This window comes from Heterocephalus glaber, unplaced genomic scaffold (assembly GCF_053883595.1).
Source record: "Heterocephalus glaber isolate CG9 unplaced genomic scaffold, H.glaber_assembly_v1.0 deba00001538, whole genome shotgun sequence".
In the NCBI taxonomy this organism is placed as follows: Eukaryota; Metazoa; Chordata; class Mammalia; order Rodentia; family Bathyergidae; genus Heterocephalus; species Heterocephalus glaber.
In genome coordinates, this window is record NW_028258333.1 from 9,406,427 (window position 1) to 9,426,243 (window position 19,817).

The 19,817-nt window shown below is 34.5% G+C and overlaps 1 protein-coding gene across 7 annotated transcripts in view; it reads right to left on the bottom strand.

Moving 5' to 3' along the window:
* Cdh18 (cadherin 18) overlaps positions 1-4,243 on the bottom strand; it is a 924,665-nt gene extending 920,422 nt beyond the window's left edge. For 3 of the 7 annotated variants that reach the window (XM_087189262.1, XM_087189255.1, XM_087189253.1), the window contains exons 1-2: positions 4,198-4,243; positions 3,866-4,027 (exon numbers count right to left, since the gene is read on the bottom strand). The gene's annotated coding sequence lies outside the window, so the exon portion shown is untranslated. The other 4 variants (XM_087189264.1, XM_087189252.1, XM_087189254.1 and 1 more) reach the window with 4 other exon arrangements.
* Between the last annotated feature and the right edge of the window lie 15,574 nt (positions 4,244-19,817).

Consider the following 19,817-nt stretch of genomic DNA (forward strand, 5'->3'; position numbering starts at 1 on the left):
ATAGCCCTTTTCTTTATCTCCTATGATTGGCTACTGTAACATAAAAGACATTCTCTTTTTAGAAGAAATTTAGAATTTAGATTTTTTCATAGTTTTACTTAAAATATGTAGCATTGTATTTCTCACTTTTCATATTACTCAATAATGAACATTACCAGAAACTATTTTTGTGAGAACAAATGCTTTAGATAATAATTCAGCATTATTCAGGTGGATTTGAGGTGATTTCCACAGAGTTATGTATATCATGCTAGTTGTATTCAACATTCACTCCTTTCAAGCTATGTAACTTTTCACACATAGAATAAAACTAGTTACCTACTTTCAAAGCACCAGTGACGGAGATTCCTTACAATTTCCATCTTCCTATCTTATTTAAACAGCAACTTCTCTACCTTGCTATGTCAACAAGCCATTTGAAAAATGACTGCAATTCTATGATTCATTGCTCTAAATCCCTCCCCTTCTTTCACTTCCCAAACAAAATCCTTCTTAGTGGTGGATGTCACTTATCTTCCCATGCACACAGCATCATTTGATGGAAAGCCTAGACCTTCTAAACAGATTGCTTATACATCTATTCCTTCAATGCTGCCACGTCCCCAGTCCAGTCCTGTAGTAAAGTAACAGCTTTGGCTGCTGTGGAGATGGGGAAAATGTTTCCATGTATTAAGAAACTCTGCAGTGCAATTCAAAGTGGCTGTGTTTCAAAAATAACAGTTAAAAAACCTTTTCCATAATTAGCTTTTGCATCACTTTTCTATATAATTATGAAAACTTTATAACTGCAATGAAGAAATTATAGAATTTAAGAATGCATTTCATATATATATAACATACATTAAAACCATCCTATTATTTTTGCTTTCCCATGTTTATTTATGTTAAAAACAGGTAATCCTGTCTTTTTTAAAATTTGTAATTTTCTCAATATAGTTATCTAACCTCTTATGGAGCAGTTTTTTATAGTGTATATGTGTTATATTTAGATATACAATAAAGGAAATTAATTCTCAATTTCTTTGTGTGTCTGTAAGAGCCCATTAAAATTTTAGCATAAGTGTATGTAAACATCCATACTTAACTTTTTAATGAAAAGCTGCATTTTTTTCTTTCAGAAGACTTTAGGAATAATTTTTTAACTCTATATCATTCCTGGTGCTCATTCCTTCTGAAAGCAAATTACAGAACCTAGACTCAATGACACTCACTGGGCGGGACTCAAATATTTGGAAAAAAATGTAGAAGAAATTTCTTCCCCTCAGTATCTTATTTATGACTTACAATGACATCTGCATAATTTTTAAATTTGCCTGGAGTAGGTTATTTCTATATTCTGTGTCATTTGCAATAGATTAAACATTCAAAAATAAGAATAAATTCAAGGTCATACATTTAGAAAGCATAAAGTATATTTAGTTTCTTGCAAAAATAAAGATTTCTTATTGATTTTAAATGTTTCTTTTTGGGAGAAGGGAATGTTAGAAGCTATTTCCAGCAGTACTCAAGTTTTAAGCAATGTAATCTCTCCATGGTTTGCTGAGTATAATGCAGGAAGAAAGAGCCCCCTAATGGTTCAGATATCTATAAAGGCAGAAGAAAACTGTATGTTCTGAATTCTTGTTTCAGGATAGTTAAAAAGAATAATCAGGAAAGACATTTGATACTACAGAAATGAATGCGAAGTTGAAAACAGTCAAATGCACTGCTTTCGAAAACACACGGAGAAGTGAGAATTGCTAAGATGAATTGGTTAAGCAAGCAAGTAGATTTGAGAGTCAAAATGACCCTTACATTCATCACTCCTAGGGCGCTATCTGTCTCAATCATGTTTGCTGAAAGCACTGATCTAGAATGCAGGAGACATGTTAATTACATAGCTAGAAGTGTGGAATGTTATTTAAAAAAGAAAATACTTTTCATCCAATCACTGAACATTTCCTATTAAGGAGATAATTAAATTCCTTATAAGAGAAATTTCAGAATTTGTAAGAAAGAAAGAGGATGAAAGTAATATTGAGATTAAGCGAAGTCTAATGTCTAAGTGTAATGATCAAGAGTTAAAAAATTATTCCTAAAGTCTTCTGAAAGAAGGAATGCAGCTTTTCATTAAAAAGGTAAGTATAGATGTTTACATATACTTATGTTAAAATTTTAATGGGCTCTTACAGACACACAAAGAAATTGAGAATTAATTTCCTTTATTGCATATTTAAATATAACACATATACACTATAAAAAACTGCTCCGTAAGAGGTGAGATAATTATATTGAGAAAATTATAAATTTTAAATAATTTTGTGGGTTGAATGTAAAATTAAGTAATCTAATTAAACTAAATTATATCCTTTAATGATATATCAGATTGTTTGCATAAAACTGATATTGTTAAAGGTACAATTTGGAAATTTTACACAAAACACATAATTTATATCTTTGCGAAGTAATTAAGCAAGATTATAATAAATTTTTAAAAATGTATATCTCTATTCCTTCAGATAAACTATACTTTTCAAAATTTCTATTAATCTTAGAGTTGTTCACTTCTGGTATTACTTCTACCAATAGAAATATCTAGGAAGTTGTAATACTTCTTTTAGGAAATGTTTAAATGTAATCTCACATGTATGTGGCAATATAGATTTCATGAATAACTTTTTCACAGATTGAAATAAACATAAAAATGGTGAAATAACCAAACCAATAAAGTAATTTAGTGTATACAATAAACTTAACTTCACATATATTGGCTCCCAAGAGTGTTAACAATTAAGGATTTTTTAAAAAAATATTAAATAACATTCCAAAAAATACTTTTGTTAACTCATCACAGGTAATAGTATGCTCTCTGATTAAAGAAGTGAGTTGGAGAACTTCACTCAAAAGGGCATTCAGAATCGTTCTTGGGATAAAATATCTCTTCATTAGTTCCCCAAAATTGACATAAAATATCAAAAATCATTTCAATTTTAGTAATTATGATGGAAATCCTCTGTGTCACAGTATTCATGACTTAATAATTAATACTTGTGACCCATATACCTAAAGTAAATCAACTACATCAGTACTGCATTGCCCTAGCCTGCTTTTCATAGTCTATTCCATCACTTTCCTAAGAAACAATTATTTTAAAAGTCCTGTTCCCAGCAGAGAATTTAATATGTGAAAGTTTCTTTAAATTCATTGAAACGTTACCTGCACATACCATCACTAACACTTTGAATGTTAATTGATAGGACTGCAGCTTAGCAATGAACTCTGGAATAGAATAGCTAAACACCTCCAGAGTCATATTTCATTACCTTAGCTCAGTACTTTGTTAGGAACAAGGGCTGGCCATCAGTAGTTTTAATGAGAGAGCAGTCTAATGTCACATCATTTAGGATATATTATGTTTATTTTGAAGTTAAAATAGCAACCAAAACACAGACCTTAAAAATAGACTGAAAAGCACACAGTAGCTTTTATGTCTGAATGAAATATAATAGGTAGCAGTTAATGCAGTATTGTCCTTTCTTGACAGGCTATTATTTCCCAAAGTTGTTTAACTCCTAAAAATAGTATTTCTGAACATATTTAAGGTTGTCACCAAAACACCTCTTTTCAGTGTGAACCTGGCTTATTTATTTCCTTTAGAAGGAGTACAAACTTATAATCTAGTGGTTTTAAAAACACATGTAGCTGGGGGAAAAGCAAACATATTTATATAAATGTCCATTCCCGTGTTCCTAAATCTACATTTGTGTGTATGGAATTGACCTTAATGCCTTACTGCACACTCTGCTTTTAAAGCATGCAAAGCTACCATGTATTTTACTAGGAATGACTAAAATGAAACAAGGAGATGAAAATTTAATTTCCTTACCTGGAGCAGGAAACTCTTTCTGTTCAGTGGTGGAATGAGGAGGGGCTGGAATGGGGGTTGATTTTTGTTTTCTTTACAAAATCCGCTTTAATGATGCAGGAGTGAGGTGAGCTATTCCAAGGTGAAGTCTGTTATTTCTTCCTGGGTCTCAGAGCTGACATCCTTTTGTAAAAGAAAAGGCACCTCAGTTAGTTGTTGACTCAGGGAGCTGGAAGCAAGATTATCAGGCAGCAGCAGTCACATAGTGATGCTATGGAACGTGCATCGCCTCCTTCCACACATTGCATCTCTCTCTCCCTCTCCCTCTCCCTCCTTTTCACCCTGATGCTCACTCAGCTCCGAGTCTTAGCTCTTGCTGCTGCTGTATAATCAATCTAGCCTGTCTGAAGCTAATAGTCCTCTATTTAACCAGCCAATCAATGGCAAGGATTCCACTGCTAGTCCCAAGAGTCTTTTTCAAGAGTGGTACAAACAATAAGAGTTTTGCCAGCAGTTTAGCCAAGTATTTTTCATTATTTTGTCTCCCTTAGCAATAGGTTTTGAGAGAACAGAGGCTCAAAGCAAGCTTAGTATTATTGCAGATTTTTGCATTTTTAAAATTTACCCCTTCTTATCCAACTGAAATTAACTTTCACATACTCACCTTTTATCCATCATTATTTAAGAAATGGTGCAGAGTAGCAATGTGCTATGTATGAAAAAATGTTTCATACTCAAATATTTCCAATAATTTTCAAGAGCAAACTGAATATACTGACAATTTTTTTTTTTGCTAGAAACTATGCCTCGAGGAACCAATGTGGCACAGATCAATTAAAGAACACCCTGCTATGTTGAGTGCTATTAAAATTTATTCATTTTGTGCTAGAAAACTTGTGGTCAATATTTTTGTTTTTCATAAGGAATGAAGGGTGATATTTGCAGATATTTTTGAACCAGCATCTGAGTCAGACTTCAGTTTCTAGAACATTTTTCAATTTTAAAGCATAAATATACAAAGGAATCCTTCTAAATGTATCCAATAGAGCATTTCACACCTGATTCAATCCTTCAAGGTTGAGAAGATTTTCTTCTTAAAGTGTCACGTTCATTGCTCAAATACTGTGACCAACTATAAGAAGCACAAAGCATGCCACTGATGATCAGGAAGATTTTTTATTCTTCACATGAATCCAGGAAGACCAAATAATACGTGAAAAAGAAAAGAGTCTATGAGGTCAACACAGACAAAACATAAAAATACACTCTCTATTTCTAATTAGGAGATGATTCCTTTTTTCACATTCACACTGCTTGGTCAAGAAGCCTTTTAGTGACTTTTTCCTTGTGATAATGCATTACTGTACCCATTAAAGCAAACTGTACAAGAATTCTTAAGAACACAATTCCCAATGGACATTAAATTTTAGGCAGTAGCCATTTTAATCTCAACCTTCAATATTATATTATACGGATAAAATTTAACATATATTCTAATATGTCTTCTAAACAAAGACAGAAAATTGAGGTCAGGACTATGAAGTATTGTAATACCTATTAGAAGACAACTTTAGTAATTTAAGCTATTCAATACAACAAATATTTTGTATCAGCCCTTTCACTCTCAGCAGCAGAAAAGTACTTAGGTGAATGAAGAACACGGCAGTTTGTATTCTTGGAGCTTTCAGTGTACTGTCTAATAGCCAGTTATTCAGAAGTTTACAATCTGGTGGGTAGATAAGGAGTTCTTTAAAAAGCAAAACACAAGGGAGAGTTATTGCCTGCCTTTAATATTAGTTCAAAGTGCAACAAATACTAAAAAGAAAGATCATAATGTCCCTCGAACAACAGAGAGACCATGTAAAAATATCACAGCTTGGCAATGTTCCTTATCAAAAACAATAGAAATGATAGATGGAGGAAGGGCAATAGAAGCAATATCATAGGGTCAAAGGAGGCAGATGTTTGGGAAGTATTAGGAAAAGAGGAAAGAGGAATGGGAACTCATAGGGCAAAAGGAGGTATGGTTATGTAAAAAGAAAGGTCAGTCCATAATATGGATGTTGTAGTCAGGATTTGGAAAGGAATAGATTTCATACAGAACACAAATTTATAGGATTGTCTTATAATATTTACCGAAAAAGTCAAATGCAGAAGAGTGAAGGAGATTTCTCCACATGCTAGAGACCTGAAGAATCCACCTGAGGGCCTGGATTCCACTGCAATGTCCTGTGCAAGTCTAGCCTGAGGCCTAGAACACATGGCAAAATCTCATGCAAGTCCACACCAAGGATCTGCAAAGGAAGGCCCAAGGGCCAATGGTGGAAGCCAGAAAGTCTGTGCCAGCGGGTGACAGGTCTGTGCCCCCAGGCTGGAGCCAGGAAGTGATGCTCGGGGTGAAAACCAGAGCTCCCTGGAAGAGAACAGCAGCCATCCCAGTGATAGCAAGCATCTACAAAGATGAGAAGAGCTGAGTTCATATCAGGAAAACGAGCTGCAACAAAGCTTCTCCTGGTAAATCAGCAGCACACAATCTTTCCCTCCTGTTCTCCTTTTATGCCATTCAGGCAACAATCCTCAAGTGGGTCCCCTACGCCCAGAACCATGCTGACTCAGTTCAGCTGGACGTTCCCACCCACATTGGCTTAGAGGTACTTCCTTTGTTTGTTTTGTTTTGTTACCTAGAATTGAACTCAGGACCTTCTGCTTGCCAGGCAGGCGTGGTGACACTGGGGTACATCTCCACCCCTTCAAGTTGACTACTAGTTAATCAACCACAATGGAAAAATCTAAAAACTGGGCTAATAGCACTTTGGGAACTGGGAGCAATTTCTAAACATTTTAGCAGATAAATGATAACATTTGAACTGTATTTTGGGAGACCTCAATATTAGAGAAAGGTGTAGCTAATACTAGAAGGAGACCCCACTAAAAGTCAACAATTACCAAAGAAACCACTACCATATCTCATTTAAGAGCAACAAAGGGTAGATCAAGTATCCTGAAAGTGGGAATGACTAAAGTAATAGTGTAAAAACACAATGTCCATACTTGGCTTTGCATGCTAGAAACAAAGGTTGAACCCAGGACAACTTTGCACAGAAAGGTGACTGGGACACATTTAATACAAAAGAGCACAGCTCTTACTCTTCCTCATTGTTATCTCTCTGATAACATTTATCTAGTTACATACAGCTTGGGTGATTAACCGTTATTATATGCATTTTTTAACTATAACATAAGTACAGAACTGATATTGTTCAACACTTTTTCCCCAGATTTTTTTGGAATTTTACCTAGCATACATAGAGGTTCAGTACATCATCAATAAAAAGACACATCAGTAATGTGTGTCTTGTGTAATTTAATACTTATTGGATGGGAGGTTCTGAGCTATTAATTCTTCGTATATCAGTCTCATTTAGTACTCAAACCTCTATGAAATTGAATTTGAGATTAAGGTGATACATTACCTCATACAGTGACACACAACTAACACATGTCTACTAGATCCCAAAATCCATACCCTTAAGATTTGGGGAAACAGAAGTTAATATAGTAGAACAGAATAATCTGGATATTGATTTGTGGGTGATATAATTGGAACTATCCAAAAGAGCAACATAAATTTAATGTGAATTAATGTTGTGATTACTAACAATTAGACTTCTATCTCCTCCCTTTCCTTCTTCATAGACAATGAGAATCTGATGTAATTATTTTGAAAATCTGTTGTCCATTTATTCTATGTAATGCCCAGTGAAGGCCTGAAGGGTAAACTGCAATTAATTTTCTTCTATTTAAGCTCTTAGAATACCAGAAACTTATTCTGTACCTCTCAGCTCCATGGAAAAGAGTGCAAATGTTCCTGGAACACTTGCATATAGCTTGTGGGGCTCAGGGCTAAATAAAACAGTACCTTTTCTTCAAAATATTGCATTTCTGGGATGTGCACGATGATTGCTATTTTTATCAAACGGGAACACAGGACAGGCAGTGGCCCTTTTTTCTACACCGTCCTTCAATGTTGGGAGCACCTCCATCTTTGATGAAAGTGACTTCTAGGAGATTTAAAGGGCTGGTACTTGTCTTTCTGCATTTTTCTCTTATTCTCATTTAAGGAAGTAAACATTGAAGCCTGGGACATTCAAAAGCAATTTCATATACAGAAAAAATAAAAAGTCATCAAGCCTAAGAGATGAAGTAGACAGAGAAAAGACCTAACCCTAATAAGATTTCAAGTTTATATTTCAAGCTGATCCTTAGCATGGGAAATACCTATAACAATCAACAAAATAAAACAAAACACCCCCTCCTGAAAAAATGACAGTCTCTAGGGAAGTGGGGAGAATGTGATTTACAAAATTACCATATTTCTACAGTAAAATGTTAAATCTTTTTGACAAAAAATGGCAAAGCATACAAAGAAACTGGAAATTATGCCCCATTCAAAGAAAAAAAAGCCCCCAAAAAAACACATCAAGAAAAACCTGATATCAAATCTATTAAATAAGTAAAGACAACTGTCTTAAGGGTGCTCACAGAAGTAAAGAAAGATGTGGACAAAGTGAAATAAAATAAAATAAACCAGAAGGGGACCATAGAGCAAAAAACTACAAAAATTGAAATGAAAAATTCATGAGAAGGACTCAAAGGCAGATTTGAGTAGTGAATCAGAAGATAAGACAATAGAAACTATTAGGTATGAGGAAGAGAGACAAAAATATAGTAAAGTAATCAGATTGTAAGTGAACTTGTGAGACAACATGAATCTAAGCAGCACTTGCACTGTAACTCCTTTGGAAAGAGAAGAGGGAAAAGAAGCATACTGATTATTTAAAGAAACAATAGCTAAAAACTTCCCCAATATGACAAAAGTCATGGTAATAAAATATCCCAGAAGCTCAAAAAAAGTCTTGGTGAATAAATTCAAAGAACTTTGCATCAAGTCACATTATAAACATAATGCAGTAAAAGAAAGAAACAATTTGAAAACTAGCAAGAAAGGCATTTGGTGAAATACAAGAGAAAATTCATAAGATTATTACCCAACTCCTCAACAAAAACTAGGAGGGGTTAAAGCCAGAGTTCTGAGGTTTCAGTATGCTTACAGAAAATTAGCAACAAAAATAAGAAAACTGTCAAGGAAGAGCAGAGTATCTCATAAAATTCTTCTCCAAAATTAAAGGAGAAATTATGACATTTCCATAAAAATAGAGAAGTTTGTGATTTATTTATTTATTTGCTTTTTACCACTAGACTTGTCCTAAAGGAAATGGTAAATGGAATCAGTTTGAAATGAGAGTGAGACAGGTGATGAAAAAAGAAATATCTCAGTTAAGGTCTATAGAGCCAATGCTATATTTTATAATAGCGTTCAACTCTACTTTTTTCTACATCATTGTGGAAGGGTGTGGTAGAGCAAAACTGTTTAGTTCATAGTGGCTGGCAAGCTGAGCCAGGACACACTGTCAGAGAGAAAGGGGTGAGGGACCAGCCACAGGCCACATGTCCACACCTCTATTGTCCACCCAGATATATGGAAAAGTGTGCTCTACCAATCCACCAGGTGGATCTCAAAGCCCATCAGTTTAGCATGCCATCCTAAACACCACATTCTATTTCAAGCACATCAACTTCATACACAAACATATCTCTTTTAACCATACTTAAAGTTCAACTATAACAACAAGTTTACAATTTCATCTCACACTGTACAACCATTCTGTATACAACCAAAAATGCAATGATCCCCTCCCAGTGCCTCAACAATCCTAGAATTGATAAAAACTCCAAACCAAACTCTTCTCTAAGACTCAAGTCAAATTCTTAGCTGTGAACCCCCGTAAAAAATCAAAAATATGTTACATAATCTTGGGGTAAAATGACAAGGTAAATACTCCCAATCTGAAAGGCAGGTATAGGGGTTTAGAAAAGAATCAAACCAAAGAAACACCACACGACCCACCAAGGAATACTTTGTCCATATCAGGCATCCAGGGTAAAGTTGGTAAAATGTGAGTTCCACCTGGGTTGGGCAGCCCCACTCCTGTGCCCTTGATGGTTGAAGCCCATAAGTTTTAGCCTTTGGTTGGCTCTGCTCTCAGGTTGCATCTTTATTAGGCAGACGTTCCACATTTCTGGTATCACTGACTTTCTGAGGTCTGCAACTTTGTCTTCGTCACCACAGCTTCATGCACTGCCCTCTCAGATCTTCTTTTGGTATCTGTCTGGAAGTCTCCATGACTCCACAATTCTTATATTCTGCATGCAGATAAAACAGGCCTCATGTGGATGACACCAAAGTCTGCTGTCATTGAAATCAGAGGCCCATCACCTGGGGACCGTGGTTCCAAGCACTGAGTGGGTTGATGGCTGAGCAAAATAAAATTTTCCTGGGGAACCAATTTCCTAGGCAGTCCTCATGCAAGGGACTCATGAGTTCTCTTCTCAAATGAAAGTATTAAGCTTTTGACCCTGGATCCTGAGATGGGTGGGGTGTTGCTGATTCCTCACATGCCCTCAGGGTATCTCTGTTGTCCTTGTACAAATATAATGGTTTTTAACTCTTCAATAGCCACAGTCCCTTTAGTCCGAAAATCACACATTGTTCCTTCTGGGCCAAATTTTAAGTTTTTCAACAAGTTTTGCACTGTCTTTTGCCCCAGATTCTCACTATAAATCTGGTGTAAAGCAGCCAGGAGTACCCATGTTACAGCCTGAAATTTGACCTGTTTTGAAATTTCATCTGTCCAATTAATTAGTCTACAGCCATTAATCTCAATCTTTTGTAAGGTCACAGGACTTGGGCAAAATATAGGTGGGATATCTGCCAGAGTGTAGCATATAGGATCTCTACTCCAACTGCATTGGAGGCCTTGTTCTCAGCTGAAAACTCTTGAGACTGGCCTTTTTGGCCTGCATTTCTGGCAGCGTTCTGGTCTGAGCTCTGACCAGAATCACCTATCAAGATGTATTTATAACAATTTGTGACTTCTCTGTACCTCATCTCCAAACCTTACCAAACTCCTTCAAGAAAGCTATTGCAAAGGCTTCTAAACCACAAAGTCAGGCACAGTCACAGAAATGGCCCCAGACTGCAGTACCAGTTTTCTGTATTTTCCAGCTCTTCCATTGCTGAACACACTTCAGACACCTACAAATTAAAAGGGAGATGTTTAATTTGGCTCACATTAGTCATATTAGGGGATTTAGTCTATAGGCACCTGGCTGCATAGCAGAAACAACATGGAAGAAGGAAATGGAGGAGCAAAGGTGTTTAGTTCATGGCAAGTGGAACACAGAGCAGGTGAGCAGTGTCAAAAAGGAAAGGTTGAGAGAGCAGACATAAGCCCTCAGGCCAAGCCTCCATGACCCACAGAGACACATTTAGAAATGTGTCTCCCCAGTTTACCAGTTGGATCCCAAACTCAATCAGCTTGACACTCCACTGTAAACACTATAGCCTTGTACCTGATGGCTTTATTGGCAAAATGCATATTTACTGAGCAACTACAGTCAGTATTTCTTAAACTTTCCAGGAATGATGACAAGAAGGTATCAGGCCTTAATTCATTCTAAGAGATAAGCACTATGCTTATACTAACATCCAAAAAGATGCTAAAAGATGACTAGTATCCAAAACCCCATTTGAAGTTCTGTGCAAAATTTCTCAAGTTAGAACTAGCAAATCAAATTCACCAGCATATTAAAACATTATACACCATAAATAATTGGATTTATTTTTCAATACAAGGGTATTTCAGCATAGGAACACTATTAAATATAATGTACCATATTAACTGTCATGGTTAAGTGTAACTGTGTGAACTTGACTTGAATACCTAGGAAGATTAGTAAACCACAGTTCTTGCTGTTTCAGGGTGGATCATGGAGGCTTTAATTTGAGCATTAAATATAATCCTTGATTCCGTCTTCTCCAGCTGTTCCTCTGTTTGACTTCCCAACCAGCATGAAATAAGCAGCTTTCTCTAAGCACCCTTTCACCAAGATCTTTCTGTTTTGGAAGAAGCCAGTCATGGATTGGGTCCCCCATCCATGAGGCAAATCAAACCTCCCCTCCCTTAAGTTGCGGATATACTGAACTGTGTTCCAGCTATTGGAAAGCTGAATTTTTCAGAAAATTGTGAAGGAAGAAAAAAAAAAAGCTTATAATAAAACTAAACACCCATCAGGTTTTTAAAACCTCAACAAATTAAAAATAAAATAAATCTACTCCCACACGATAGTATCAATAGATGAAAAACTCATGCTCGATGATAAAGGCTTGAAAGCCTTTTTTATCACATGAGATCAAGGCAAGGATGCTTGTTCTTTCCACTTTTAGTCAATATTGTACTTGATGCCTTAGCCAGAGAATGATATGTAAAGAAGAAATAAAAGGCATCCAAGAAGGAAAGGGAAAGAGGAAGTAAAATCATCTCTATTCAGATTATGTATAGAAAAGTCTATATATATCACCAAAATACATGAGAACTATTTAATGCATTTATACATTTAGCTGGATACAAAATCAACACATCAAAATCAGTTGCTTTTTGTATACTAATGATGAACATTCAAAAGAAAGGTAATATAAAATTTTCCTTTATAAGAACATCAACAGAATAGGAATTAATTTAACCTACTTTGTGAAAGTCTTTTTACAATGAAAATACAAATAACAGCTTTGAGAAAAAAACCTAAAGACTGCCTACATGTTTTGGAAGACTTAATATTAAGATATCGATATTATCAAAACAGATCCATAAATTTACACAATTCCTATCATAATCCTAATGATATTTTTGTATAAATAGAAAAACTTACCCTAAATTCATGTAGAATCAAAACAAATCTTGACTATCTGAAACAATCCTGAAAAACAAGAACCAACTTCAGATTGAAACACCATTGTAAATTTATCCCAGTAATCAAAATAATGTTGTACTGGCATTAAGTGAGAATTGAATACAGAATCCAAAAGAAACCTTTGATTATATGGATAAGAGATTCCTGACAAGGGCATCAAGACTATTTATGAGCAAATAACTGTTTCTTAAATATAATGCTGGAAAAACTGAATACCCACAAGCAAAATAACAAAATTGTGCCAATATATAAAACCATATACAAAAATTAATTCATGATGCATAGACCCTTTAAATCTATGACCTAAATGTATGATCTAAAACTGGACAACTCTTAGAAGAAATCTAGGGCAAAAGATTCATGACGTAGGACTTGGGAATATTTTTTTTGACATGACATCAAAGACACAGACAATAAAATGATAAATAGACAAATTTAAATTCATGAATTTTCTTTGATAAATTACCTATCAAAGTGCATTATGAAGTTGGGCATCTTGGTGCACATCTGTCATTCCAGCACTTCTGGAGGCTAAGGTAAGAGGATTACAAGTTTGAACTCAGTCTTGCTATCCTAGGAATTTAGTAAGGCCTTGTCTCAAAATAAATAGAATTAAATTAAAAGAGGCATTTGTTGTAGTTCAGTGTGATGGGCCTGAATCCCCCCCCCCCAGTACTGCCCCCCAGCCCAAGAAAAAAGCTCTAGAGGTTTAAACAGACTTGCATGGGAGATAGAAAGTTGAGATTTTCTTGTTTGATAACCACTGGCACCATATGCTGAGCCCCCAGAGAAGTGGGATTGTGTGGGATGTTGTGGGATAGTGGGTGGGGCAGAGGAGAACTGTGACGAATGGGAAGAGCTTCTGGGTAGAGATGGAGGGAGAACCTGACAAAGTTGAAGTGGAAGACAAGCAAGAGCCACTCTGTGGGTTCAACAGAGTCTGCAAGGCATGAATCTGTAAAGACACCAGTTTGCAAGATTGCATGGATTTCCTGAGTTGTGGTCAACAGCTTGGAAGCCCAAGAGATTCAAAGGATTGATAGAATAAAAGATTTTTTTCTTTAACAGGAAACTGGGAGGAAAACAAATAAAAGAAATAGAAAAAAAAGTTAGAGAGAAAATATTTTGAATTTTCTGAGTATCAAGGTTTCCTAAAGTTTGTTTTAATAACAGGGCATAAGCACTGTGCTTCTATAGATAAGGGAAAGGAGCAGTTGAAAAAGACAACTTGAGAAAGAAAACAAGAGAGAGAAGGCTCAATTTATCAAGGTCACAAATGTAATTGAAAGGTGGAGCAAAAGCTTTCATGGAAGACTTAACCCTGGAAAAGAGGAGTTATTTTCTGAAGGCAAAATAAAAATGCATGTTTTATACAAAATATAATTTTGGTGAACAAATTAATTCAAAAATATTATTTAATAACTTGGTGTCTGAAGTTGCCTACTAGGAATTTCGATTTTAAATATATAAATGAGAATTTTTCTGACTTTAGGGTGTCCAATCTGATGGAAAATATGTACATTTAGAATAATATAAAATTGCATAATTTTAACTGTAAATTTCCTCAATTTCTGCAACAGAGTTGCAAACCGAGCACTAACAATCGTGAAAATGGAAAACACAGAAATGATCTTAAAAGTTGAGCATGCAAGTGTTGCAAACAACCTAAAAGTTGTATATTACACATTTTACTAAGAAAGAATGAAATACAAAAAACAAAAAAAGAGAGGATATTTCAGCTTAGTTTTGGGTACACAAGATGTAAAGCAGGTTAAGATCTCTGAAGTAGGTATAAGGCTTAGGTTACAAAAGAGGAAGTGCCAGCAGGAATGATATTGCTTACCATGATAAGAAGAGGTCAGCAGGAGAGACAACAATGAGATCAGTTTATGCTTTTATTTCTAATACTATGCATGTTTCCCTAATTTAGTAGAAAAGAATTAAAAGTCACCATAATGGTATAATCATCTTTTGAACAAATATTTTTAGAAATAATTACATTTGTAAATAGTAATCGGAATCCTAACGCCTTACAATATTTAGTGGCAACAAGAGATAATGGAGATTTTCTCACTAAATATGAGGATGGAAATGAGGGAAAATGCTTAAGCAATTTTATAAATATATGATAAAATGTACAAGGCTTCAAGAATCACTGAATTTGAGAAAATATGAATAAAGGTTAATTATGTATCTACAAGGGGTACTCAAAATAGATGGGGAATGTTTAAATGTAAAAAGTCAGTACTTCTACAGACATTACAATTATACTCCTTCAAAACACTCCCTGACTTTGAATGCAATTACACCATTGTTCTGCACACTTTCTAAAGCAGTTCTGGAAGTCCCCTTTTGTGACTCACTTTACAAGGAATAATCAAAAATACAGTGAATGGTGCTGCTGAGCGTCATCTATTGGAAAGACAGACTTGTAAAAACATTACGATGTGACTTCATTCACCTTACTCACCAGATCTAGCATCACGCTACTTCTGGCTCTTCCCACTGTCAAATAACCATAAAAGGTGCACATTTTAAATCTATTCAGAACACTGAGGCAGCCACGACACCACAACTAAAGACATTACAAAAAAAGACTTGCAAAACTGCTTCATAATGTGTCTAGAATGAGGAGATAAGTATGTTTGAAGTCAGGGTAGATAGATGGTAATGTGGCTCTTACTGTAATAAATATTTTAAAATTTAACTATTTTTTATTTTTAATCTAATGTATCTTGATGCTAATGAATTGTAACAGAAATATATATATATATATATATATATATATATATATATATATATATATATATATATGGCGTATGTGTGTGCGTGTATGTGTGCATGTGTGAAATGATGCCGACATTCAAATTTTTCCTAACTGTATTTTTGGTATTTAAGACTGGTTGTTTCAACTAAAGATAGAAATTCAAAAAATCATTTATGATCCTCAAAAAAATCAAAAGTGAAGAACATTAAGAACATAAGAGGACTAAAGGCAGAAACATGGAGAGTGTGGATATTCTAAAGAGATAAGCTGTTGAATGAGAATGAGAAGAATCTGACTGAGAAATCCAGAGATGAAAGTTTACAGAAGCTGCAATGGAGAACATATCAGGCATTCACTGGTGCTTCCAAGAGAGCAGTTTTATATTTCGTATTGTGTTTCAATATGGCCAATTACAATAACGGAGATGAGCAGTGTATGACAATCGTAAATGGATCAGCTATGTGTTCCTGTCTCTCAATCCCTGATTATTTTCTCTCCTATGTAAATCTCAATGCTAAATACAATAAGTCACACAAAGGTGAATTGAACAATATCCCACAGTTAAAGAGCAAGTGCTATACTTTAAAAATAAACAAGCATTTTCATCTATTCTAAAGTATAATTTTGTGTAAATAGGCAAGATCTTTTAAACAATTAGGATGCTGAAAGCATTCATATTTGTGTTATTATTTATTAAGCCCAACTACTTTTTAATAATTGGTATCTAAACTTAGAGCAATATTATTAAACCCCTTGAACACTATTTTTGACAGTTTAATTTTGAGAATTTTCATAAATACGTGTTTAAAAATATGTAGTTTTATATTTAATGGAATTAATTGCAGATGACTATATGTTTACATAATAATCATCAAAATATTATCATATACAATGGTAATTTTTGAAAATGTTTCTCTCAGTTTTGAAATTAATGAGAGAAAATTGATTTGTGTATGTTAAAAGTTACTTATCAGAAATTATTTTCTTCAATAGATAGATATTTTACCAGTGTCTATATGATGGAAGAGAACGTTATTAAATAAATATATCCATTTGATTATGATAAATGATTACTTTCTCATTGATATTAATTTTTCTATTTTATCAAATTCTAAGATTGCATAGTTTGTGTGCCACTCTTCTTGTTTCTCATTTTTGCCATCTGTCACTCTAAGTTTATTTCTTACCATGTGCATTGTGGTTCTTTAAAGAGATCACCAGCAATTTTTGAGCAGGAGTTACATTCAATAATTATTGCAATTTTCAATGATTAGCTCCCTTATTATTAGCATATAAATGATTTTGAATTATGAAGTACCAAGTCATTTTTAATTGTGAAACTTCAAATCTATATCAATGAGATATCTTTAAGTCATGAAGACATACTTATTTCCGAGAAAAGGTTTGTCTAGTTTCCAAAAAGTTGAACCAGTCTTAGTGGACAAGGTGGTAGGATAAATGGAATAATGTTCAAGGATAAAAGGCAGCAGCGATTGTTAAAAAATGAGCAGGAATTTGAAGGTGTGGCTGAATGTGGAGGACAAGAAAGAAGGGTGATTAGAGGAACCATGTGGCAAATTGAAGTAAGAGTCTCCCTCTTTTATAGCAAAATAGCAGAAAATATCTTTAATATAGAAAATTCCATGGAATACGCACTGGTTGAGATTTTGATGCTCAGTTCAGTTTAGGTCAGTGAAGCTGAAATCTTAGAATATAATTTGAAATATCACTTAGTGTTATCAAATATTGATCATTTAATGGCAAGAGTTTAGCAAACTAAGTGATGTCTTAGAGAGTTGAAACCCCTAAGAATTTACAAACCATTGGGAAGACACTGAAGTTTTGCAAGTTGGAGTATAAAAGATTCATTCACATTTAAGATTCAAAAGAAAATGATTACGAGAAAGTATGTAAAATGATTAAATATAAGGGATCTGACAACAATTTCTCCACTCCATAATATTTAAGCTTCAGTTATAGATAAAGGAAAAGTTGGCCACACAGGCCCTAGGTACAAGGACTATATGAATTACTTGCCATTTTAACTTTAATTTGAGATCTCCAATCAAAAAAAAATTAGACAGTGAATCTTCCACCATGAATAGATACTCTGGGTGTTCCTGCTAGGCACTAGGCTGGTCTCTGCTTGGATCTCTCTACAAAGCTGGAGATGAGGCTACATGTGATGGGAGATGAGGAGACGAGATCCATGCAATGCAGATGGCTCATGGTGTCCAGAAGCACAGTGCAAATGGAGCAAAGTATGCAAAGAGTGCAAGAAGGAGAACCGTCACAGAGAGGAGAAAGCATCAGAGATACGAACAACACGATCAAGCTAGAAAGGATGCAAGAACTGTAATGGGGATTTTAGGAAAAAATATTTGAAAGATGCTAAGGAAAGGAGCTGAGGAGAAAATTGTACTTAGACAACGCAGAGGCAAGTTCCTTGCTGCCTCATGCCTAGAGCATGAGGATGTTGAACAGAGATGTTGGACTTCATATGAAAACTAAGATCCCTGTGGGCTGCTGTGTGTGAGCATGTATGTATTTATATAAATATGCACACACATACATATATCCACTCACATAGAAACATATAGACACATGTAGAGAAATCGATTGAATTATTATTTTATGTAAGTACCTCATCTGAAGTAGAAAAAAGTACAATAATAGGATGAAAAGTAGAAATGACTGTCAAAACTGTTGAGCTAAGGACTAAATTCAGTATGTATGACTCAAATTATCATACTATAACTTCTAAATATGCATATAAATTCCTGGTCTCCTAAAAATTGAAAGATCATGTGAATGGTAGAAAGAGAGAACGATGAATATATTTAGTTGCCTATAATGAATACAAATATCCTAAAGAAGATTTTAGTGCAAAAACTGGCTAAGTTGTGAACTGATTCTAGCAGAACTAAAAACATACTGTCGCTTTGGATTTGCAGGTGCTGGACTAACAATTCTTGATGATGATTCATACTTATTTTAAGAGAGTCTGTGTAACTGTCCAATAATTTTAACAATTTCAGAACTAAAAAGTATGAAACTAATGAAGTTAAGATCATTTAAAGAACAAAATAATCGACGATTTGACAAAAGAAAACAAGCAAATAGGGATAAGGAAAATAAGAGGTTTATAGAGCACAGAAGGCTCTGTCTCCCCAAAAGTAACACTCCTTAGGTCTGAGAGGTAATTTTTAATTTAAAATAATGAAAATAGAAAAATATATGAAAATGTTCACTAGAATTTTGAGTAACACTTTTCAAAGTATGTTGGTTGCATAATTTTGGGGGAACAAAAGAGTTATAGGTGAAGAAAAAAAATTAAAGATATTTTCACAGCAGTCTGTCCGCTTCAATTACTTTAGTTCTAATGAAGGGGAATAATTCAAAAGCACAGACAAGTGGAGATATTTATACTTGATTTTAGAAAATAAAATGTTGCTTTGTATGCAATTTAGTAGATAAATAAAGTAAAATATTAATGTCATATTACTAAGATATTTATTAAAAGCTACTTAAGGTTATATTTAGAACTACCAAAGATTGTGTCAGAAAGAGTTTCTGTCACAGATGTCTTCCAATCAGTTGTCAGCAACCTGGACTTTCAATAATTAAGAGAGAATATAGGATTTACAATGTTACCTTTTGCAAATTATAATGATTTAGTCATTTTCATAAGTGCTCATATTATTGTCATATTTCAATTTTCCTTGCTGTAACTGCCCATGTATAAGGCCAAAGATAGCTTCTTGTTCCATTGTTAAGTATTTCATAGCATAAGGATAATTTTGAATTTAATATAAAATTACTTTTGGGAGAAGCTGAGGAAACTACTGTGACCTAATTTTGTGTTCTTTCTCAAAGTTAAGAATTGTCTTGTCTTAATCCAGGAGTCCTTGTCCTATCTTTTACTCAATTGAAAGTGAGACAGAAAACAGCAGAAGCCATTTAGTGTCACTCCTCACACAATCAATTTTTAGAGCTGACCCAGAGAACTCAGGGGAGGTGCTGAGTTCCTTCTATCACCTCTGATGAGAGACAGAGGAGGAGGAGGAGGAGGAGGAGGAGGAGGAGGAGGAGGAGGAGGAGAGAGTTACTATTACAAAACCAAAAGAGAAGCAGAAATGTACAAATAGACTGACATTACAGTAATTCAAAGCAAAATGAGAAGATTGTCATGGCTTATTCAAAAAGGGAAATGAATTCAGTTCCAAAATCAAAGAAGAGTGGAAATGAATGTGTTCTTAAAAGCAATGGGGAAATCTCTATTACTTAGAGCCCTCTCAAGAAATAAATAGTATCTACAAAGGAATTGATCCACAT